General features: G+C 40.0%; 1 protein-coding gene across 15 annotated transcripts in view; it reads left to right on the top strand.

The window, feature by feature from the left end:
• LOC100338257 (WD repeat-containing protein 64) overlaps positions 1-25,154 on the top strand; it is a 193,177-nt gene extending 168,023 nt beyond the window's left edge. For 8 of the 15 annotated variants that reach the window (XR_007909972.2, XR_007909971.2, XR_007909970.2 and 5 more), the window contains 2 exons: positions 18,072-18,202; positions 24,800-25,145. The gene's annotated coding sequence lies outside the window, so the exon portion shown is untranslated. Of the gene's footprint in view, positions 1-18,071; positions 18,203-24,799 lie in introns of all 15 variants that reach the window. The other 7 variants (XR_011381523.1, XR_011381524.1, XR_007909973.2 and 4 more) reach the window with 4 other exon arrangements.
• The last annotated feature ends 789 nt before the right edge of the window (positions 25,155-25,943 follow it).

The following is a 25,943-nucleotide window of genomic DNA, read 5'->3' as shown; positions in this document are numbered from 1 at the left end:
TTATTTCACCTTCATTCACAAATGACAGCTTTGTAGAATATAATATTCTGGGATGCCAGTTTTTTTCTCTTAGTACTTGGGCTATATCTTGCCATTCCTTCCGAGTCTGTAGGGTTTCTGATGAGAAGTCTGCTGTGAGTCTAATTGGAGATCCTTTGAGAGTAATCTGACATTTCTCTCTTGCACATTTTAGAATCTTTTATTTATGTTTCACTGTGGTGAGTTTGATTATAATGTGTTGAGGTGAGGATCTCTTTTGGTCATGTTTATTACAGGTTCTATGAGCTTCCTGTACTTGGATGTCTCTGTCCTTCTCCAAACACGGGAAGTTCTCTGCAAGTATCTCACTAAAAAGGTCTTCTAATCCTTTCTCACTCTCCATGCCTTCAGGAACTCCTAGAACCTGAATGTTGGTTTTTTTAGATTCCCAACAATATTTTTTAGATTTCTAATTTCCTCTTCTTTAGTTTAACTGTATACTTTCCTGTGCTCTGTCTTCTGTTATTCTCTCTTCTATCTTACTGATTCTGTTTTTAAGGTTCTCAAATGTGTTTTTCATTTGTTCTATTGAATTCTTCTTTTCATTTTGATTTCTCTTCAATATCTCAATTTCATGTTCTACTAAATTCCTCTTTTCATTTTGATTCCTCACTAAGATTTTCTGTCCTGTCCTGTGTGGATTTCTGTAGTTCATGCATCTGTTTTTGATAACTTCTAAATGTTCTTATCATAAATTTTTTGAGCTCCATATCTTGCATTTCTTCTATCTCATCATCTTCATAATCTTGTATTGGAGTGTCATGTCATTTGGGAGTGTCATGGTGTCTTCCTTGTCCTTGTTTCCTTGTTTTTGTTTTTTTTTTTTGTGTGTGTGTGTGTTTGTTGTTTGCATTGTGGATATTCTTTGGTTTCTTCTTTTTTTTTTTCACTGTGGTGGCATTTCTCATTATACTATGACTCTAGATTAAGTGGACTGTCTGCTTTCAGTGAATCTCTAGAGGCTTGTGGTGGGTGTGGCCAGAGAGCTCTATTCAGTTCTTCAGGGTTAAGGATGTGCCAAAGGTGACACACCCAGGTTTTGCATGGTAAATCTTCTTTCCCTCTCCTCTTTTTTTTTTTCAGAAGGGAAGTAATTCCACTCAGCTGAGCTCTTCTCCTTGATGGCAATCAGTGCCTGAGTGCTAGCCCCAGTGGGTAATATATTCATCCTCTTGGTCCCAAGTACCACACAAAGGATCTGTGCAGACCTCAGTATAAGCTCAGATTCCCCTGTGTTGGGGTCTCAAGCCCGAGACTGGCCCCTAACCAGCAGGGGCCATTGCAGACACTCCCCAACAAGGCAAATGGGAGAGGTAAGGTCGATGGATCAAGCACACCACAGCAAGCACCCCGTGAGTTCTGTTGAAGTAGGAACCACTTTATTGAGGAATCATACAGGCTTATAAAGCTTATGAAGGACATGCGCAGTAGGGGAGCCAATCAGAGAAAAGGTCATGCAGGCATGGGTGGACCATGCACAGGGGCACCTTAAGTAAAGTATAGGGATCATGCACTGTCCACGTGTCCAGAACTAAAGCGGACCTAACCCTGCCGGTGGTCTGATCTTACGTAGCTTAACTGCAGCAGCCACAGACACGCCCCTCGAACATCTGCCAGGTGCCATATTGTAATGGAGGTTGTTTTTGTTTGTTTGTTTGTTTGTTTTGACAGGCAGAGTGGACAGTGAGAGAGAGAGAGAGAGAGACAGAGAGAAAGGTCTTCCTTTGCCGTTGGTTCACCCTCCAATGGCCACTGCGGCCGGCGCACTGCGCTGATCCGATGGCAGGAGCCAGGTACTTATCCTGGTCTCCCATGGGGTGCAGGGCCCAAGGACTTGGGCCATCCTCCACTGCACTCCCTGGACACAGCAGAGAGCTGGCCTGGAAGAGGGGCAACCGGGACAGAATCCAGCACCCCGACCGGGACTAGAACCTGGTGTGCCGGCACCGCAAGGCAGAGGATTAGCCTAGTGAGCCACGGTGCCGGCCGTAATGGAGGTTTTAAGCAATGCCCAACACCCCTGCAATGTCTCTCACTGGGTAGCCAAGGCTACCGAGTTTGTGGTGTTTCACACGGAGATTACTCATGTCTCAGCCACACCATGTGTTCTCCCACACATCCTCCATTTTTTTTTTTTCACAGTCCCGGTTCATAAGTTCCACACATTCACTAGGTCTTAGTCTCCTGTTATTACTCCCAATCAGAGTCAAGTTTTTCTGCTTGGCTGAGGGCGGGTGCAGCCCGGAGCTCGCGCAGCTGTTATGTATGTCCAAAATGGCGCCTGCTCTATTGTCTTGCTCACCTTTGTAAGGTGTGTGGAGAGAGAGAATCGTGTCCGTACTGTCCCTTTTTTTTTTTTCTCTCCTCTAGTTAGGTTGGTATACTTTCCCCCGCTGGGATTCAAGCCTCGTTCCCTCTAGGCTCTTCCTGCTGCTTTTCTGTTAGTGTCTCGGGCTACTGTGGTTTCACCTCACCTCTCTTTCTAGCACTGGTGCAGAGGACCAGCTGGGTTCCTGAGCCATGGGTGCCCATGTCCTCCATGTAGATCCACCATATCCCTCTAATTCCAGAAGAGTTCCCTCTGCAGTTTTTTCCCTAACTCTTCCCTGAGACTTCACTATCTCTACTTTTATTAAACTATCTTTTCCTGAACTATCAGTGAGCTCCCTTCCTATTCTGCCATCTTGGAGCCCCCGGATCTTTGTGTTTTATATTTAAATAATTAGCTACGAGAAAATGGTTCAGGTTGCTAATTACAAGTTCTACTCTAAAAATAACATATTGTAGGTGTTATGCTAGTCTTATTTTGAATATATGAGGCCAAATTAATTACAATAATCACCATTTTTTTTTGTTTCCCTCTATTTTGCTACAGATAAACTGGTCTCCAAGAATTTTGATCAAATGAATGTAAAAGATAAATCGTTATGACCTTTATGACACTTTCTAAATTTTATTTTATCATCCCTTGTTACCTTGTTGCATTTTAACATCAATATATTTTAAGATTTCTGACTTCAATCAATACCTGAGTATGAATCAAATAAAAATAGAAAAAATATTAAAACAAAAACTGAGATCGTTACATACTAATCTGACTTCCACTAACTGACATACATGTACAAACTACATATGTTCAAAAATTTCAAAATGGCTTTATTTTACTGAAGTGAAATATTTTTGATTTTTTATTTAAAAAAACCAGGAAATTGAAGCCAGATACATTTCTACTTCAATAACAGAACCACCCAACATACCATTGCAACTCCTGGATACCCACTAACAACCAACTAGGAAATACTATACTGCAAGATCTAGCCCCCATATAAATATTCAATTTTATCTCCTCATATAAGCTAAATTATAGGTAAACAAGACTACACACCAGTCCCTAAACTTTCTATTATTTTTCTTTTCTCATGTTCCTAGACACAAAATATTTCCAATTTTTACCAGTACCAAACTTTGAGGATTTGATAATTTCAAATGTTCCACACAAATCTTTCCCTCTGCTTGAACTCACCAGAAATGCAAGCTTCAATTTCTTTGGCTTGCATATAGCACTGTGTTATTTTTGCTGAATCTTCCTGGTAGTGTTTGACACATTTTATGCTGAATTATAGTTATTGCAGGTATGCCCTTCCAGATTTACAAGGTTTGGTAGAGTGTTACATCAGGGACAGAGATTTGGAAATCATAAGCTTTAGTGTTAGGCACATCAGTGGCTATCAATGAGGCCAACCAGAGACACTGTATATGATGAAAAGAGCGGAGACATACCCCAAGGAATACTTAGAGAGAAAGCTTGGAAGAATAAAAGAGGCAGAAGTAGAAAGAAAATTGTAATATTATAGAAGCAGAGAGCTTCAAGAACTACTTTCAAAGAAAAAATTATCAATAGTGTGAAACTTGGCAATGAAATCAAGTAAAATGACAGGGAACTTTGTTTTAGCTCATGATGTTTCCACTCTGCTCTCTCATGGCTCTGAGCATGTGGAGATATCTAATCTGTATTTCCCTTTCAAAAAACAATATATTTTTGGCTGTGAAAGTAGGGTAGCTAGATATAGCATGGTAACTGAGTATTTTAAAGATGGGAGAGGCTTAAACATGTTTAAAGACTGAAAATATAATCAAGACAGTAAAGAAAGAGAACACGAAGATATAGCAGATACCTGTGATATCTGATGCAGTACGATTTGCTTTAGATAACAAACAGGGCTCAGCTTTCATTGTAGCAGCAAGTAATAAGGAAATGGGTTCAGCTAAAGATGAATCAGTAGTGTTTCTGAAGGAGGAAATCGAAAGAATTCAACTTTGCCTCAGTTCCTCCCATGAATAATAACAGTAACTAACATGTACTTAGTATTTATTCTTTGTCAGGCCCATGTTACTACTACTCATGGATTTTCCCACTGAATGTGAATGTGTATGACACAATAATGCTACTATTATAAACTCCATTTATGTATGACAACACAACAGCTTAGAAAGGTTAAGTAATTTGCTTAGTCACATCTTCAGAAAGTGAAAGTGCTAAGAATTAAATCCATGTCTGATTCAGAGCCCACATTATTAAGAACTACAATATTGAACCTAAATAAAATTGGAGATGGGAATTTGGTGGGTCATCAAAAACCTGAAGAATAGAAGAGAGATCTGTCTAGATACAGAAAAGGCTACTGGTTAGCATTTAAAGTCTCATTCATTTCTCTGTTCCATGAAATGTGACCACCTGCTCCTAGGTGTGTTCCTGCCATGATGTGATGCCATCCACTACCCTCACCAAAAAGCCAAACCAAAGGAGCTGCCCAGTCATGGACTCTAAACTTCCAAATCTGTGTACTAAATAAATATCGTTATTTCACAAAACAAAAATGCACATCAAAAATCTTGATGAGCTTTTAAAAATACGAATTTACATTTACTCCAGTCTACAGAGTTTTGAACTTTTCTACAGCTCTTGCAGAGATAAGAAGCCTCATTTTCTGCATAGGGGTTTGCAGAATGAACCTGATTACATGACAAAGAAGCAAGTGATTCAGTGAACAAGCAAGGCAGCAGAGCCAGTGTTGTGGAATAATGGGTTAACCCACTGTCTGTAACACTGGAACCCATATGGTTTGAGACTGGCTGCTCCACTTCTGATTCAGCTCTCTGCTAGTGTGCCTGGGAAAGTAGTTAAGGATGGCCCAAGTGCTCAGGCCCCTGAACCCATGTAGGAGACCCAGATGAAGCTCCAGATTCCTGGCTTCGGCGTGGCCATTGTGGCGATTTGATCAGTGAAATCAGAGGATGGAAGATCTCTATCTCTCCCTCTCTCTTTAACTCTGCCTTTCAAATAAAATCTTTTTAAAAAAAATTTAAAAATAAAAGAGCAAGGCAGTAATTTTATGGCAGACCATGTGATATAGCCTGAATGGGAAGATGGTGAAACTTAAACAGTATTGACAACCTGAGGGAAAGTGAGAGGACATGAACTAATTAATACTGTCAAAGGTATATTGAAAATAAGAGTGAACTACTATTAGGTTGTGGTTCAGAGTGGGTTAATGAAATTTAAGATCATAGAAATGGAACAATTATAAGTGATAATATAGTTGATAATCACAACAAAGACTTCTTAGAGAAAATGCAGGAGAAGTTCATAAAATTGAGATTAGAGAACTCTAATATTATGGGTTAAATGAATTACCAACAAGATATGAAAGGTGGCCGGTGCCGTGGCTCACTAGGCTAATCCTCCGCCTTGCGGCGCCGGCACACTGGGTTCTAGTCCCGGTCGGGGCACCGGATTCTGTCCCGGTTGCTCCTCTTCCAGGCCAGCTCTCTGCTGTAGCCAGGGAGTGCAGTGGAGGATGGCCCAAGTACTTGGGCCCTGCACCCCATGGGAGACCAGGATAAGTACCTGGCTCCTGCCATCGGATCAGCGCGGTACGCCAGCCGCAGCGCGCTGGCCGCGGCGGCCATTGGAGGGTGAACCAACGGCAAAGGAAGACCTTTCTCTCTGTCTCTCTCTCTCTCTCACTGTTCACTCTGCCTGTCAAAAAAAATAAATAAATAAAATAAAAAAAATAAAAAAAAGATATGAAAGGTATCCAGGAAGATGGTGGGACTGAGTTTAGAGGAAAAGACCCTGAATCAGAAGTTCACAATAAATGTGAAGAAGTGTCAGAAGTCCACTAAGCAACACTATTTGGGAAAAGAAGGATGATAACAAATCATAAGATCAGAGAGCCTTTCGCTAAGAGTAAAGAAGAAATAATTTTGAAATGACAATGGAGAACAAACTTAGAGTATGTCTCTGTCATCAATGGCACACAGGTTGTATTGGTTACAGGTTGTATTAAGAGAATGTAGTAGTTTATAATGGAATAGGGATTCTGACAGCCATGATAGAAAAGCTTAGAAGACAGGGCAGGAGTGTAAGGATGGGCCAGATAGTACCAAACATAACTGGACTAAGAAGATGATCCTAAGGGCCTGGGCTTTGAGTTGGGTAAAGGAAGTGAGTATCAGAGTGAAAGTGTTATTAACTGGCCTCAGAATTCTGGCTGAAATCCTGAGATAAAGATATTGTAGTAATGGCTAATACAGAGTTACTTGTTGGTGTCCTAACCTAGACTGGTTTGGGGACTGCAAAAAACTCATGTAACATTTCATCCATTCTGGCATCAGAGCAATGCCTATAATCATAGGTTTGCTGTAAGCATTAAAGAAGTTCATAAAAGTAAACTGGTTAGTGCTCCATTCATAAGAATCACTAAGTATTAATATTCCCATTATTAGTCTCAAGTTGTTGTGATTGGTATCATTATTATGATCTCTTGCATTAACAGACAAGAAAAATTTTTAAATTACATAGATTTTTACTTGCCAACTGAGGCAATGGTTCTCAAATATATTGTATATACATTGAAATCCTTAGAAAACCTATTACAAAATAACATTGTGCAGAGGAGGAATATAAAGAATATTTTCCCCAAATATTTCCACATTCTAATCCTCAGAATCTGTAAATATGTTACCTTCCATGGCAAAAGAGACTCTGTGGATGTGATTAAATTAAATTATCCTATATTTTCCGCATGAACCACAAATCGCATGTAACCACAAACACTTTATAGGAGGAAAGCAAGAGTGTCAAAGTGAATAAAAAGATATTTCACAACAGAAGCAGATGTTGGAGCGATGTGCTTTGAAGATAGAAGAAGGAGCCACAAAAGAATGTTAGCTGCCTCTGAATCTGGAAAAGCAAGAAAACAAATTCTCCCTGGGGTTTCCAAAAGGAAAACAGCCCTGTGCCATTTTGCCTTTAGCATTCTAAGACTCGTTTTAGACTTCTGACTGGGGAACACTACGATAATCGGTGTGTGTGTAAGCCATTAAAATTGTGTTAATTTATGAAAGCAGCAGAATAATAACTAATGGGACAAGGTGAGAGGGTTATATTTGAATCCACAGGGAGATTATTTTAATCTCCCCCAGAGATCTTTGCTCTCTTGCACCAGGATTGAGAAAAGAGTGAAGGAGAAGGTAAAATATTTTAACACCAAAGAAACTGCACAGTATCACTGGGTAGCTCCATCTACTATGGAAATTCAAGGTTGCAATATAAGACATATAATGGCTTGATACTGGGCAAACTAACAAAGAAATGCTAAACAGAGCATATGCAGACTCTAGGTGCTTAAATAGAATAACCAAGAGTCTAATTTCCCATGAAGCCAATCTAACTATATGCCACTTGTTAGTATTTGACTTGTATGTTACATGTTTTGCTATGTTTTTAGACAAATAAATTACAAATTTTTGAGGTACATTTTATACTTTTCAAAATCCAGTTAAATTACAGAATGAAGTCTAATGGAGGATACAATCTTGGCCATAAAACTGGCTATTTTTAGTCTGTAATATCCTGAAACTCCATCTGCTATTCCACCAAGTTTTAAGGCCAAATGTACTCACCCTTCTATGTGTAACAAGGATATTTTGTACCGAATCTTAACACATTTTAGGATAACATAATTAGATTTACTGTAGTCTAGCAGATTTTACTCCCACCAAACTGAGAACACGTCATAATAATTACTAATGTGATAATATCATAGGTGATTTTTTTCAAGAGGCCAAAAATATCTAATAAGTATGCCAAAGCACATCCTCTAGCAGAAGCAAAGTATTATAAACAAGGTTTTATAAAACTTGGCCACCACATCTGCTAGACATTTCCCCCAAGCCATTTTCCTATTTCCTTTACATCTCTGCCCAAGCATCACCCTATATGAGAGTCCTGTTGTAACCAGCCTCATTTGAAACAGCACCATCCCCACCTGCCTTCCCACCTATACCCTTCAGCTTTCTATCTTCCTTACCTCTTTGTATAGTATTTAGCACCAATTGACAATATTCATTTGCTTATTTTTTTATTATGTTATCCCTTCCTGGAAGGAAGAACTCTGGTTAGATCACTTGCCATGCCCCTAAGGTCCAGAACAGTGCCTGGCACAGAGTAGGCATCTGTAAGAATTTGCTGAATGGTAGCTTTATGTACATGAAGTACTGGAGAAATTCTGGGGTTTGGCATTAGGAGATCACTATTAAGAGTCCAGCCTGGTGCAACTCTCAAGCTATGTAACATCAGATAAGTCAGTCTTCCTAGATCCTCTATTTGCTTACCTAAAAAGTTGCAGTGGGGGGGCTGGTGTTGTGGCACTGTGGGTAAAGCCACCACCTGCGATGCTGGTGTTTCATATGGGTGCCAGTTCATGTCTTGGCTACCTGCTAATGGCCTGGGAAAAGCAGGGGAAGATGGCCCAAGTCCTTGGGCCCCTGCACCCACCTGGGAGACCCAGATGAAGCTCCTGGCTCCTGGTTTCATCATGGTTCAACCTTGGTCATTGCTATCATTTTGGGAGTGAATAAGCAGATGGAGGATCTCTCTATCTCTCTATCTCTCTCTCTCTCTCTCTCTCTCTCAAGTAAATAAATAAATCTCTTTAAATAAAAAAGGAGTGTTATCCGTCTCATTTACCTATCAGTGTCTTTTTTTTTATTTTTTAATTTATTTATTTGAAAGGCAAGGAAAGAAAGAGGCATAGGCACAGAGAGAGAGAGAGAGAGGTCTTCCATAAGCTGGTTCACTCCGCAGATGGCTGCAACAGCCGGAGCTGGGTCAATCCGAAGCCAGGAGCCGGGAGCTTCCTTCCGGCACATGGGTGCAGGGGCCCAAGCACTTGGGCCATCTTCCACTGCTTTCCCAGGCCATAGCAGAGAGCTGGATCGTAACTGGAGCAGCTGGGAGTAGAACTGGCACCCATATGGAATACCAGTGCCACAGACAGAGGCTCAAACTACTATGCCACAGTAGGTTCCCTACATGTATTTCCAGACTTCCCCATCGCTGCTTGCTTTCATCAATAGTAAAGAAGTCCTTATGCAGTCCATGTAATGGCTTTTTGGATCCAGAATGAGCAGAAATGCATCTGAAACTAAGCTTTAAGTGACCAGAGTATTTTATCTATATTATTTTTGCTATGATTATCATCTGTTGACTCATGTTCTATGTTATAGTATGGTTATCTATAGACTTGTCTTATTTGTACTATGAAACTTTGAATTATTCTTGTTTTTATTTAAGAAGCAGAAGGAAGACAGACACAGAGAGCTCCCATCTGCTGGTTCACTCCCCAAAGAGCTGACTAGAGCCAGGATCTGGAAACCCATTGGCAGGAAGCTGGAAATAGTAGCCAGAGGTGGGAATTGAATTCAGGCAGTCTGGTGTGGGTTACAGGCATCTTAAGCAGCATCTTAATTGCTAGGCTTAGCACCTACTCCTGAGTGAATCTTTTGAAGAAAAAGGATACGACTTGATACTTATAATATTTATGGTGCCTAGTCCACAGCAGTGGTGTAAAAAAATTTATAATGAAAAAGCATTTGCAGGCCGGCGCCGCAGCTCACTAGGCTAATCCTCCGCCTAGCGGCGCCGGCACACCGGGTTCTAGTCCCGGTCGGGGCACCGGATTCTGTCCCGGTTGCCCCTCTTCCAGGCCAGCTCTCTGCTGTGGCCAGGGAGTGCAGTGGAGGATGGCCCAAGTGCTTGGGCCCTGCACCCCATGGGAGACCAGGATAAGTACCTGGCTCCTACCATCGGATCAGCGCGGTGCGCCGGCCGCAGCACGCCGGCCGCAGCGGCCATTGGAGGGTGAACCAACGGCAAAGGAAGACCTTTCTCTCTGTCTCTCTCTCTCTCACTGTCCACTCTGCCTGTCAAAAAATAAAAAAAAAGAAAAAGCATTTGCAAAGCTCCCAAGACATCTTTGATGGCAATTAATTGTTTTTATACACTGGCTTTCCATACTAGGAGCTTAATTCTTAAAATGGCTAGTGGAGACACTATGGGTAATAAATCCTTGATGGTCACCAAAATAACTTTCAGGAAGTTAGCAGTTGTTTTTTTGGTAAATACTCTGTCTTGGTGTTTTGCTTTTTTTTTTTTTCTTGCAAGAGCTTCCGTCTTGTCAAGACCATCAAATGTCTCAGTACATTTAACACATTCAACTATACCTCAGAAAGCTGCTTTCATGGTGTATTTTGAGTCGTCAGCTGGTACATACTGTACATTTAGCAGTGTGCTTGGCTGACTGACTAATCAACAAGAGCATTCTCCTGAGAAAATGTATTGTCAGTTATAGGGATTTGCATTTTCTACTAATAGAGGCTCCATAACTGTGATAATTCAATAAAGTATGCATGGTGATTGCAGATACAATTCTGAGAACATAATGATATTTACTTCTTCCTTCCCACTTTCTCCCTCCCACTCTCCTTCCTTCTCCTTTTTATGTCCTATAACTTTGACATTCCAATAGAAAAAAAATAAACCATTTGTCCCTCACTAGTTGGCTGATTTATACTGGTGGTGACTACAGGCTTTGGAAACTGAAAAACAGACCATGCAAGTTGCTAATGGCAGTCATTCAACAGCATAGCAACCACCAGTAGTAAAAAGATTTCCAGAACTCCTGGCCTCTCCAGTTCTTCTAGTTTAGGACAAGCAGAGACTGAATATGCCTATCACGGCTCCCTCCAAAGAGTCACATTATTGGCAGCCAAAGTTGTCAGCAAATAGTGGTAGAACAGTTGTTAAATACAGGGCCTTTGGAGTTCGATGCCTGTGGCAAGCTCCCCATTATGGAGAGTATCCTTATAAATAATCTCAATGGCTTCTGCTTGCTTTCAGGAAAGTATAAATTATTCCAGTGTCAGAAATACTAAAAAAAGCTATCTTCTTACACAAGGTGAATGAAGCTAACCCTTTTATTTCTTAAGTTCTTCTTCTGTGTAAATTCCTATTATAACTGCATTTCCTCATTTCATTCGTCAATATATAAGAAAGGCAATTCAGCATAAGTTTCACTCTTTAGTTGCAAATCATTGTATTTGACAGCTGTGTACTTGGACTCCCTTATTTTTTTTTTTTTTGTAATTTTTTTTATTTGACAGAGTTAGACAGTGATAGAGAGAGAGAGACAGAGAGAAAGGTCTTCCTTCTGTTGGTCCACCCCCCAAATGGCTGCTACAGCCAGAACTATGCCAATCCGAAGCCAGGAGCCAGGAGCTTCCTCCTGGTCTCCCACGTGGGCACAGAGGCCCAAGCACTTGGGCCATCCTTCACTGGCTTCCCGGGCCACAGCAGAGAGCTGGACTGGAAGAGGAGCAACTGGGACTAGAACCCGGTGCCCATATGGGATGCCGGCATTGCAGGTGGAGGATTAACCAAGTGAGCCATGGACTCCCTTATTTTGTATCTTATTGAATTGACTTTACTGAATTATACTTTGGTTTTGCTGGACCTAAATTGAAGGTCACAATAATGAACAGCCAAACAGAACCCACTGTTATACATATTCCAGGAATATAATAATGACAGTACCATCCCTCGGTTACTTATACACTTTTTTTAAAGATTAATTTATTTTATTTCAAAGTCACAGTTACACAGAGAGAGAAGGAGAGGCATAGAGACAGACAGAGGTCTTCCATCCTATGGTTCACTCCCCAATTAGCTGCAATAGCCAGAGTTGCACCTATCCGAAGCCAGGAGCCAGGAGCTTCTTCCAGGTCTCCCATGTGGGTGCAGGGGCCCAAGGACTTGGGCCATCTTCTACTGCTTTCCCAGGCCATAGCAGAGAGCTGGATCGGAAATGGAGCAGCCAGGTCCTGCAGCGCCCATATGGGATGCTGGCACTTCAGCCCAGGGCGTTAACCCACTGCGCCACAGCGCCAGCCCCCTCATAGACTTTTACAGAGACTCAAGAGAACTGTCTCTCAGATCTCAGGATTAAGAAAGACTGCTTTGTCCAGAGAGCTAACTAGCTTTGATCTTACAGACAACATAATCCTTATAACTAGTTGTTTCCTCTTTCTCTGATGGCTCAGTACATTTAGAGTCAAATTTATGGCCTTTCCTTAGCAACTGTTTTAGGCAATGACTACATTTCATTCAATCAACTAATTTTATCCTTTTGTATTATTTATATTCTTGTAAAATAGTACAGTCCCTCTCTGAGATTAAAGCACAGTATGGATGGATGGTGTCTCTCTCTCTCTCTCTCTCTCTCTTACACACACACACACACACACACACACACACACAATTTTTTTTTTTTTTTTTTGACAGGCAGAGTGGACAGTGAGAGAGACAGAGAGAGAAAGGTCTTCCCTTGCCGTTGGTTCACCCTCCAATGGCCGCCGCTGCAGCCGGCGCACCGCGCTGATCCGATGGCAGGAGCCAGGATCCAGGTGCTTCTCCTGGTCTCCCATGGGGTGCAGGGCCCAAGCACCTGGGCCATCCTCCACTGCACTCCCTGGCCATAGCAGAGAGCTGGCCTGGAAGAGGGGCAACCGGGACAGAATCCAGCGCCCCGACCGGGACTAGAACCCGGTGTGCCGGCGCCGCAAGGTGGAGGATTAGCCTATTGAGCCACGGCGCCGGCCGAACACACACAATTTTAAAGTAGGCTGTTTCTTAGAACAACTTTAGGTTCACAACAAAATTGAGCATGGAAGGCACAGATATTTACAATTTCTCCTTCAACACATACACTCTAGAGTGGTACACTGTTAGAACTGGCTAAACTACTTCATTGTCACCCAGACAATGGCTTCTGCTTTCTTTCAGAAGTATATAAATTATTCCAGTACCAGAAGTACTAAAACAAAGCTATCATCTTGGACAAGATAAAAGAAATTATTCCTTTAACTCCTCAAGTACTTCTTCAACACAACTTACACAAGTTTAATTTACATTTGGGTTCATATATTGTGTTGTAGATTTTATTGATTTGGACAAATATGTAATGGCATGTATTCACCATTACAGTTTCATAGAGTAGTTTCACTGCCCTAAATATCCTCTATACAAGGGGGCTTCTTAAAAGTCCATGGAAAATGAAGTTAAAAAATTAATATTTAAAAATGTACACTTTATTTCTCAACATAAACTCCATCAAGGTCAAGACACTTATAAGTAATGATGCCAGTCATTTAATCCATCCCTATCCTGGAAGTTTAACTAAGTCAATGAAATATATTTTCACACTATTAACTGAAGAAAAACTGGGTTCCTTTTAAACATGTTTTTGACAGGCAGAGTAGACAGTGAGAGAGGCAGAGAGAAAGGTCTTCCTTTTTCCGTTGGTTCACCCCTCAATGGCTGCTGTGGCCGGTGCGCTGCGGCCGGCACACCGCGCTGATCTGAAGGCAGGAGCCAGGTACTTATCCTGGTCTCCCATGGGGTGCAGGGCCCAAGCACTTGGGACATCCTCCACTGCACTCCCGGGCCATAGCAGAGAGCTGGACAGGAAGAGGAGTGACCGGGATAGAATCTGGTGTCCTGACCGCGACTAGAACCCGGTGTGCTGGCGCTGCAGGCAGAGGATTAGCCTATCGAGCCGCCGCGCCAGCCTTAACATTTTTTTAAAAAAGCTTAGAAAAAAAAGTCAAAGGGAGTGAAATCAGGAGTATAAGGTGGATGCCTTAAAGACTGCCCATTAAAAATCTTGCGAAAAAATTTTTTGATGATAGAAATGAGCAGGAGCATTGTTGTGGTATAGAAGTAATTTCTGGTGAAGTTTCTTACTCATATATCTGCTGTCACTTTGATTAACTTTCTCAAATAATCATATAATAAACAGATGCTATCATTTTCTGGCCATTCAGAAAATCAATAAGCAAGATGCCTTGGGCATCCCGCTAAAAATTGTTGCCATGATCTGTGCTCGACTGGTCCATTTTTACTTTGACTGGACCACTTCTATCTCTTGGTATTCATTGCTTTGATTGTGCTTTGTCTCCAAGATTGTACTGGTAAATCCATGTTTCATCTTTATTATAATTAGTTGAAGAAATGTTTCAAGATCTTGACCCCACTTATTTAAAATCTCCACTAAAATTTCTTATTTTCAGTTAATCTTGGCACAACAATTTGGGTACCTATTGAGCAGACAGTTTGCTCAACTTCAGTTTCTCATTCATAATTGTATAAACTAAAACAACTGATATGTCCATGGTGTTGGCTACTGTTTCTGCTGTTAATTATCAGCCTTTTTCTAAAGATTTTATTTATTTGAGATGTAGAGTCACAGACAGAGGGGAGGAGAGACAGACGGAGAGTCTTCCATTTAATGGTTCACTACCCAAATGGCCACAATGGCTGGAGCTGGGCTAATCTGAAGACAGGAGCAATGAGCTTCCTCTGAGTCTCCACACAGGAGTGCAAGAGCCCAAGCACTTGAGCCATCATCCACTGCTTTCCAAGGCTGTAAGCAGAGAGCTGTATTGGAAGAGGAGCAGCCAGGACTTGAACTGACACCCATATGGAATACCAGTGCCAAAGACAGAGGCTCAACCTACTATGCCACAGCACTGTCCCCACGCCTTCTTCAATTAGGGCATAAACAAATTTTTTTAACAAATTGGTGTGGATAGCCTGCTACTCTGGGTTTCCTCTTCAGCATCATCTTATTTCTTCTTCAAAGAAGTTGTTCGGTTATAAACTGCAGATTTCTTTGGGGACATTGTCCACATAAACTTTTGGAAAAGCATGAATTATTTTGCCATTTTTCCACACAAGCTTCACCATAAACTTAATGTTTGTTCTTGCTTTAATTTAAGCAGAATACATGTTGCTCTGATCCCCCATACCTGCCCTCCCACCCCCAAACCATCCCACCTCCTAATCCCTCTCCCATCCCATTCTTCATCAAGATTCACTTTTAATTATCTTTATATATAGAAGATCAACTCTATAGTAAGTAAATATTTCAACCAGTTTGCACCCACACATACACACAAAGTATAAAGTATTGTTTGAAGATAATTTTTACTGTTAATTCTCATAGTACAACACATTAAGGACAGAGTCCTACATGGGGAGCAAGTGCACCATGACTCCTGATGTTGATTTAACTGAAATTCTTATTTATGATGTCAGTGAGCACCAGAAGCTCTTGTCATGAGCTGCCAAGGCTGTGGAAGCCTCTTGAGTCCACAAACTCCAATATTATTTAGACAAGGCCATAATCAAAGTGGAGGTTCTCTCGTCCCTTCAGAGAAAGGTACCTCCTTCTTTGATGGTCCCTTCTTTCCACCGGGATCTCACTCACAGAGATCTTTCATGTAGCTCATTTTTTGCAACATTTCCATGCCGGAAATGCTTTCATGGGATTTTTAGCCAGATCTGAATGCCTTAAGGGATGATTCTGATTCTGTTTAGGGCATTTGTCATTCTTTGAGTCTGCTGTATGGACTGCTTCGCATGTTGGGTCATTCTCTTTTTTTAATTCTATCTATTATTATTTGCAGACACTTGGTCTTATTTGTGTATCCCTTTGACAATCCTATCTTTATGATCAGTTATGAACTTAAACTGATCACTTTAACTAGGTAAGATGGCATTGGTACCTGTCAACTTAATGGGATTTAGAGTATCACGGCAAGTTTTTAGCTTTACCCTTAGGAGTAAGTCCAAGGGAAAATGTGCTGAACTGTACATCTCCTTCCTTGCTTATTCCCACTATTATTTTTAACAGGTATAAGTTTTCAATTGGATGTAAACACCTAAGATAATTCTGTGTTAAGTAAAGATTCCAACCAATGGTATTAAGTAGAAAAAGAAAATACAGAAAAGAATAAAATAGTAAGCTGTTCCTCAACAGTCAGGACAAGGGCTGATCAAGTCATTGCTTCTCATAGTGTCAGTTTCACTTCAACAGGTTTCCTTTTAGGTGGTCAGTTAGTTGTCACATGAGTCTTAAGCATTATCTTAAGCACCAGGCTAAACATCTGCTATTCACTATTACTATTCTCCTGTAGTTTGAATTCATTGATAGCTTATATCCTTGATTTAAAAAATATTTTTGGTGATTATTATCATTTTCTCCTAATTTAATCACTCATTGTGTTTAAAACAATGCCTTGCTCACTCAATATTGAGTTACTCAATATTTTCTGACTATCTAGTCACTATATTGAGTCACCACAGTCAAAACTAAGATTCTATAAATCTACATTGAGATAGAATTTGAGACCAATTTCTGCCAAAAACTAGGGAGCGTTCTTCAGTGACTTGCCTAAAGTAGTCAAGAAAAGTGGCCTATATTTTTATCTTAGGAACTCAGGTTACACATATGGATCACAAAACTGAGATGGATTATTTGTGTGAATATCTATATAGAACAGAAAATTGAATCATAAAGGTGGATTTCATTATTATGGTTCTAGTCATTGCAGAATGATTGAACTGAGTCTGTAAAGGCCATCTTCAGTCTTAGTTATTTATTGAATAGACATTTACTGAGCCCCTATTTTAGGCCAGAAACCATGCTAAAATGGAAGAAATTATTATAAGCATTGAAAATAAGCTTTTTCATGACTAGTCAACCACAAAACAGACAGATGGACAAATAGATAATTATAATACATAAAATAAAAGAGGACTCTACCACCAATTACAGATCAAACATTTGAGGTCTGGAAAGGGTGTATAGAGAAGTTGGCAAGTAGAGATCCTAGTGTCTTGAAACACACTTTGGGAAACAATACACAGTTTCAAATGAAAACCTGGAATTACAGGCACATTTAGATTTCCCAAATATTTAGAGAAGACTAGATAACCTAATCTAACCTAAATACTCTCCAAGTAAATGGCTTAAGACTTTTCAGGGAAAAAACATTGAGTGGAAAGAGAAGTGGAGAAGGAAAAACAGCATATGGGTCACCATTGTGGTGTAACGTGTTAAGCTGCCACCTGCAAAGCCAGCATCCCATATGGGCACCAGTTCAAGTCCTAGCCGTTCCACTTCAGATCCAGCTCCTTGCTAACGTACCTGGGAAAGCAGCAGAAGATGGTTCAAGTGCTTTGGTTCCTGCACCCACATGGGAGACCCGGAGAAGGCTCCCGGCTTCTGGCTTCTGTCTGCCCAGTCCCAGCCATTGCAGTCATGTGATGAGTGAACCAGGGGATGGACAACATCTGTATCTCTTTCTCTCTCTCTGTCTCTCTTTCTTTCAAATAAATCTAAAAATAAAATAAAAATGTCAGATAACTCTAAGGAGTCTCTGACATGCAAGCAGCAGGTAAACAGGAAGAGACAGTGAAGGAGCCTGGTGATGAGTGGTGGCCAGAGGGAGTGTCAGGTAGAAGAAAACCAGGACAGAAAACAGCTAGAGGGACAAGAAGGAAAGTGTTTCACAGAAGCACTATGAATTTTCAAAAGACAAATAATTTATGAGCAGAAAAGCATACTGTGAGTTCTGAGAACTGAGAGGTGTTCAGTGATCTTAAAAAGTGGAGTGGGGAGAGCAGAAGCAAGTTACAGTGCTTGTGGGGCAGTGAGTGGGGAGTGAAGTAGTAGAGATGTTGCTGACTCCTTCAAGCTGCTTTGCCAGAAAAAGAAAGAAAGAAATGGAGTTACAGACAAGGTGCAGAGTTAGGTTCTTTTTTCCCTACTTTTGTTTTGAAATAGGATATAGAAGTAGGAGCTATCATTCATCTCACTGAAAGAATTGTTGAACAGAGATTTCTCAAAATTCTGGCCACAGCAGGGATATTAACTACCAAGAAAGCACCTAGAGAAGAAACACTCTATGGAAAAAGGTGAGTTGGAAAGTCCTGGTTTCAAATAATGGTTTGATCCTTTGTAACTGGGAAAATTACTTAACCTTGGCAAGACTCTCTTAGAACATAATCTCTCACAAGTTTGAGTTAAAGATGAAATACACTAAAGTACATAGGTGCCCACCATGGTTATAAATTTTCCTTTCTTTTCATTTGTCTTAAGGAAAACCAAAAAGCAGTAATAAAAGCTAGTATTTTATTAATTCTAAAAGACATGTATATGGTTATTAAGATTTATCTAAGTACCAAAACAGTAAGTTCATTCAAACCAATAATTTTGTAATTCAAATGTAATAATAGAAAACACAAATAATACATCCAGAAATCCACATGAAACAGAAACATATATAATAGGTATCTTTAAATTTGATGAACAAATTAAATCATGTGATCATAAATTCCACATGACATGTAAATCCAAAAAGGTTGTGAACAGCAATTTATTAATGTTTATCCCGACCAAGAAAGCAAGCTGTCCTCTCACAACCACAAATCACATTCCATAGAGAAGACTATTCATTAGGCTCTACTTTAACTGAGCTGAAATACTTCTTGCGGTGCATCCTGGTCTCTACTTGGTAGATCACTAGTGCCCAAGGAGAGGTTGTAGAAGTCGGCCCACATGGACTATGAGGTCCACGGTGTAATTGGTAAAGTGAGTTCCAAGCTTAAGGCTCTATGACATAGCAGTCTTTGTGATCTGAACCTTGTCTCAGCTACCAAAAAGCAAGGATGATGACAGACATCTTATGGATAATTGAGAGTGTGTTCCTTGTCAGCAAAATCGCCTATTAAAATGATTACTCAGACTCTCTGTCAGGATGTGATCAGGCAGAAGAGCCTCAGCCAGAATGTGAATGGTGCCTGCTGTGAGCACGGCTCTCATCCATCAAGTAAGTGGATGTTCCTATTTATAAAGCTGTGCAGTATCATTCCAGACTGTTGGTCTTCTGGTATCTAATCAATCATACCCACTCTTGAATGCAGATAGGCAACTCTCCCTAGAGGATGAGAAAACAACCTCTTTTTAAGTGGCATTTGAGGTGTTTCTCCACCAGATTGCTATCTGAAAATTAGTCCTGATGTGGTATGCCCCTTGAACTCATGCAGTTTAATCCTCAAAGTCTTAATGTTAATGGCATTAAGAGGGTAAAAATGTAATCCAATTATGGTGGTTAGACATGGGACTTTGGAAAGTTACTAGATTAGATTAGGTCATTATGGTAGAACCCCAATGATTGAATCCTGGTGGTTTTATATGGTTAAGGGGAAGAGCTATAACACAGAGATACACATATGCTTCACAAATATGATACAGCGTAGGCACGTAAAAGCCTGTGCCATGTTGTTTTGACCTTGTACCTCCAGAATCATGAAACCAAATAAACCTTTTTCCCTTATAAAGTAGCCTGCCTCATGTATTTTTTATAGTAATGAAAAGCTAAATAATACAATCGCTGAATAGCACCCTCCTGGATCATCCAATGAAAACATTGTTTCTGGATACCTAAATGTTGAAACTGATATGTGCCCACACATAGGACTTTTATCTGATACTTCAAACAGCTAAAAGGAAAGGATAAGATCCAATAAAGTTAGGTAAGAGAGGAGTGTGGGAGGGGTAAGTGTGTATGTGTTAAGAGAAGAGCTAAAAAACAGAACAAAGCAGAGCAGAAAAGTCAAAATCTCTCGGGATGAGGAAGAGCAAGTCTAGAATTCAGGTCAGATTGCATTATCCAAGTTATCACAGTAAATACAAGAGTAACAATCTGATATTCTCCACATGATTAGTATTTGTATTTGAAATATATATTAAGGTATTTTTGTTGTGGATTATCTGTTATGTTGTAGGTTAACACTGAAGTTTAGCTAAAAGTTTACTAAATATTGGTAAAACTATAGGTAGAATTTAAAATATTTCAGGGATAATGTGTTATACAAATATTGCCTACTTAATTAAAATGACTGTATTTACATGCCTTTGTATGTATAAAGGACTGCACTCATTCTTTTGATAACATATCGCATGTGTGTATGTATGCATTTATTCTCTCCTTCTATTAATCTAGAAGTACCTTAAAGAAAGAGACCGTGTCTTATATTTCCTTTGTACTTCCCTTAACTATTTAGTTCAGATATTATTATACCCTGGGTTCCCCAAAATGTTACATTATCTGATTATTAGATGCCTATATTTATATCTCTCTTAGGGACACCAAGTTTTAAATGGATGTATGAATAGTTAGGTAATGACCAGAAAAAGACATTAATCTGTTCAACAAATATTGTATAAAAAGTTAAGTTTACCCATGAAAACGAGAGATGATCTCTGTGCTAGAGTTAGGTATTATTATCAGAGAGAGGAAACAGTGAAGGAATCAGATGTGGGCAACAAAGTATTTAGAGCTGCTCTGATGGAAGTCAGTACAGGCACCACATGCACATAGAAAATTTCCTGGTTCTGTCACATTCACACCCATTCTTCTCAGTTACAGGCATCGTTTGTGCAGGGCTCAGAAATATATACATTTAAGCTGAATGACAGCTTTTCAATGTTCATGGGAACTGCACATCATATTAAAAGCAGGAAGACAAAAATAACACATAGCAAGGTTCAGGAAAATTTAGAAATTCAGATGGGTAGAGATGAAAGAGACCAACTAACAGGACTCATACTTACATAAGCAGTCCTCATTTTTATATTAATAAATAATTGAAGATTGCATGTGGCATCTACGTCAATGTAAACTTTAATTTACAGCTATGTACCATCTGTCCTACTTCCTATTTTTATTATGGCAACTTCTTTGAAGAAGGCATTTGATTTGAAAAAGAATGTCATAGCTATTTTTAGAATTTTTTCCTACAAAAAAGACCACAGACTGGAAGAAAGCACAGAGGCACAGGTGGTTCAGTGAAATTTTTCAATGAATAGAAATGAGTTAAAAGTCTCTAACATTTCCTTAAAATGTCTTATGATGTTAGAACAAATTGAATTAGTTTTTATGTATTGCTCATGCATACACATAGCTTATTTGTGACATAATGACCAATGCTGTTTTTGGCTAGCAAATGTAACTTTCACACTTCAGTTCACTGCCTGGAAATATTATTTTTTGTAATATTGACTTAATCTTTCACAGGTAAGAAGAATTAACACACTGGGAAGAAGAAAAAATATTTCCACTATGCGGAACAAAAACTCAAAAAAAATAGTCGTGTAGATAGCTGACCATTAAGTTATTTTGTTAATTCCATTATTTACACCCTTCTGAAGAAAAAAGCAGAATGGTGGGGCTGACATTGTAGTACAGTGGGTAAAGGCTCCACCTGTGATGACGACATCCCATACAGGCATCGGCTCATGTCCTGGCTCCACGTTTAATCCAGCTCCCAGCTAATGGCCTGGGAAAAGCAGTGGAAGGTGGTCCAAGTGCCTGGACCCCTGCCATCCCCGTCGGAGACCCAGTTAAAGTTCTTGGCTTCATCTTGGGTCAGCCCTGGCCATTGGGGCCACCGGTGGAGTTAACCAGGGAATGGAAGATCTCTCTCTCTCTCTCTCTCTGTCCCTTCCCTACTCCATCCCCCTCCCGCCCCTGCTCCCTGTAACTCTGCCCTTGAAATAAATAAATCTTTCTTTTTTTAAAAAAAGTAGAATGGCAAGGGATACTACGTGCAGTTATTTGCAAAACTAGATCAGAAGTCAACCCAGATTATATCCAATATACATTTCAAATTCACCTGTGCCATGCAGAGTGTCCACAAAATACTTCAATTAATAGAATCTATTTTCTTTTCAAATATCTAGGCCAATTCAGTTCAAGTATGAAACATATTTTATTCCTGGGTCCCAGAACTGTCTCTCTCACTCTTCCATGATTTCATCTGGAGAGGACTGAGCAGGTGGAGCTACTCTAGTCTGAGTATCACATTAGACAACCACTTTGACCCCGAGTGGCACTGAATCCTCCAGGAATCTCCCTAAACCCTAGCTCTTCATAATTCACAGAGCTAAATCAGACCTGCGTGTTTGGTAAAGAACATAAACTCTGGAATTATTTCTTGATTCAAATCCTGGTGCTGCACATATTCGGTTTGGGAAAAGTTAATGAAGTTCTTTGTGTACAAGTTAACTTTTTTGAAAAGTGAAAATTATAATAGTGCCAACATTATACTTTTAAAAACAGATTTACTTAAAGGCAGAGTGTTGAGGTAGGGGTAGAAGGGGGATAAATATTCCATCCACTAATTTCCTTCACAATTAGCTGCAACAGCCAGAGCTGGGTCAGGCCAGGGCCAGGAATCAGGAACTCTATCTGGGTCTCTCACGTGGGTGGCAGGTGCCCAAGTACTTGGACCATTTCCCACTGTTTTCTCATTTGTTACAATGCCAGTCCCTATTATAGGGTTTTTTGTTTTTGTTTTTGTTTGTTTGGTTGGTTGTTTTTTTGACAGGCAGAGTGGACAGTGAGAGAGAGAGACAGAGAGAAAGCTCTTCCTTTGCCGTTGGTTCACCCTCCAATGGCCGCCACGACCGGCGTGCTGCGGCCGGAGCACTGCGCTGATCCGAAGGCAGGAGCCAGGTGCTTCTCCTGGTCTCCCATGCGGGTGCAGGGCCCAAGCACTTGGGCCATCCTCCACTGCACTCCCTGGCCACAGCAGAGAGCTGGCCTGGAAGAGGGGCAACCGGGACAGAATCTGGCACCCCAACCAGGACTAGAACCCGGTGTGCCGGCGCCACAGGCGGAGGATTAGCCTACTGAGCCCCGGCACCGGCCTTTTTTGTTTTTGTTTTTGTTTTGTTTGTTTGTTTTGTTTTGTTTTTGACAGGCAGAGTGGACAGTGAGAGGGAGAGACAGAGAGAAAGGTTATTATAGGGTTTTTAATGAAGATTAACTTAAGCACTGCATACAAAACTAGTTAGCAAAACACATATTATTCATATATACTTATTTAATGTGAATTTGTGCTTACATATAAATATAAGTGTACACTTTTATCTTCACAGTTGCATTTCATCTAGGCATTCATATTACTTTGTTCTTATCTTGCGTATATTATGTAAAAAATTCTTCCCTTTGCCAAATAGATACAACTAACTAAACCAGAGAGAGAGAGAGAAAAACAAACCTACAACCGAAGAACCCAAGTTTTTTATCCATTTCAGTTAGGATATTTCTGCCAGTGCTTGCAATAACAAGAAGTAAAAACCTCTTGGGCATTGATAATTGGTGCTTTTTCCATCACCAGTTAGAATTCTGAGGACCTGGAGGTCATATGGTAGGGAAAACTTCAGATGTGTTTTTAAAAAAGCAGAAACAACAAATCCACATAGATTTCTGCCTGGAGAGAAAATCCTTTCTCCCATGAATACTGATTCAGTTCAAAGGCAAACCTAACTCCAATCCAATACAGAATAGAATGGAAAGTTCCTAGAAGGGAATGGAAGCATGGGATTGGGAGAAGGAGAAATAAACATACAGAAAGTTTATCCTTGCATGTATTCTAGTACCTTCCTGGGAAATAATCACTACCTCTGTATCAGAGTTGATGAAATGAAAAGAATCACTAAGCAGATTGGGAAATGTAGAAAAGGGACTGAGGCTCTGGCTCCCAAATTTCGTATTCAGGTCACACAATATTCCCTGTAGCCACTCTGCATTATCAAAGATAACAACAGGACCTGCCAGGTGGTGTTTTAAGTAGAAGTAGGACTGCTTATCATTTGTTTGCTTGTAGGTTTTGATATAAGAATGAGACAAAGACTGGATATCTCAGGGCTAAAATTGCTGGTTCCAAAGCTAAAACATCCCCTCCATGGAAATAGAAGTCCTCTCCCCTAGCAGAGTGTACTGCACCAGGAAGCCATCCACACAGCTGGAAGAGAGTCTGAGTACTCACGTGTCTGATACTTTATTGGTGTAGTACCATTGTCTCAGTATTTCAAATATTTAAACTCTGAACTATGTGCATAATGAAATATACTCATAGAATTATATACTGCATCTAAATTTCATATCAAATAAAGCTGCTCTTGACTAGAAAGCATGTTGACTTATAGTGCTTCCCTCTCAAAATGTGTTTAAAATGTTATATGGCTGTATTAAGTCCAATTTCCTAAATTGAACATGAGCATGTTTTTTCTTATAGTATTTTTATTTCCCCCAGAGTCAGTTTCTGCCCAACCAATTACCAGAAATCCCTAAGAGAATTTGAACTTCCTAAGAAAAATGGAGTAGCTTGGAAGTATTAGGGTGAAGGGAGGAAATGGAGAAGTTCCTAGAGTATGTTTTTTTTCCCCCCTTTCTTTCTTGAGAGAATCAAAGCTTGGGAATCCTTCAAAAAATAAATTTACTCCCATAGGATTATTTATTTTATATTCTTATGCAATTGATCTTTTCTAGACAGATTTAGGCTGGAAAGGTAGAAAAACAACATCTTTGGTCTGGCTCTCTCAGGTTCATTATACTATAGAAGAGTATGGTACAATGTTGATGATATCATTTTAAAAAAATATTTCATTAATAGTATTAGTGCCAGCATTTCAGGATTATAAAATAATTCATTTTTTTCCAGTGTTGCAGTTACTAAGCTTGACTACTTGAAGTTACAAACCACTTACGGTGACTCCTCTCCTGATCCCTTCTTGTATCAGGCCACTCTCCAAGGCCATGAAGGCCAACCACTGTCGGCCCTCATCACAGAGCTTGATCCTTGACAGTTTGCTGATCCCAACTACCACAGAGTGGCTCTTGCTCTACAAAATAAAAAAAATAAAAAAGCTCTTGCTCCGGGTGAAACTTGGCTTCTGGTAGTACTATCCTCAGTCTTTCTCCCTAGCTACATTCCATAGGGTAAAGAGAGCTAACTATATTCCGATAAATTTTTGTTAGAACACAAATTTTCATCAATAAGGGACTGATTCATTAAATTAAGACATATCCATATGGTATGATTATAAGTCACTCAAAGAGTGACTAACAGCTACCAAAATCAAAAGATGTGCTTTTAAAATGACAAGAGCAAGTCTGATTAGTATTTATTCTAGGAGCCCATCTTTGGAACTAAAATGCCATGACTTATGGTATCTTTATGCTCTTTCTCTAGTTGATTTTCTCAATGTCTATAAGAAAATTAATAAAAGTGGTCTGAAGAATGTATTGGACTCCCTAATGGAAATGATTAAATGCACATAAAATATATTTAGTATACACATGGACATATGTAGCATCCAATTTTTTAAAAGCATAAAAATAAATTTGGAAGCAAAATGTGGATTAAATGCAAAATCCTTTATATCAGGAAGAGAGAAGGCTGCCTGCTCATCAGCAACGCCAACAAGTAAGCCTGCTGGCTAGGAGGGAACTAGAAAGGAGCAAATTGCCCAATCCACAAAAATGTGATTCTTCTCAACTGTGCTGAGGAGCCCAGCAAGCCCCATCTTGAGAATAGCAAGAGTTGTCTTCCTTTGCTAATAGTCAGTCCATTACTGAGTCATAGCCAATTGTTGAATCCAGGGGTTCTCTCATAACCTTTTTTTTTTTTTTTTTGCCATTCCATTTATTAAAAGTCTGAGTTCCTGCATCTCTAGCTGAGAAAATAAGCAGGTCAGGGTGATCATGGCCCATTGTCTGTAGCTTTGGATGGTGGGAGAAGAGACAGAGGTCCTCTCCTGTCTTTAGCTGCTGCATCAGCAGGTTTAAAGGATGTGCCCATACAC

The sequence above is a fragment of the Oryctolagus cuniculus genome, chromosome 13 (genome assembly GCF_964237555.1).
Source record: "Oryctolagus cuniculus chromosome 13, mOryCun1.1, whole genome shotgun sequence".
Classification (NCBI taxonomy): Eukaryota; Metazoa; Chordata; class Mammalia; order Lagomorpha; family Leporidae; genus Oryctolagus; species Oryctolagus cuniculus.
The sequence above is the reverse complement of the archived record's forward strand: the minus strand, read 5'-3'. Positions and strand labels throughout refer to the sequence as shown.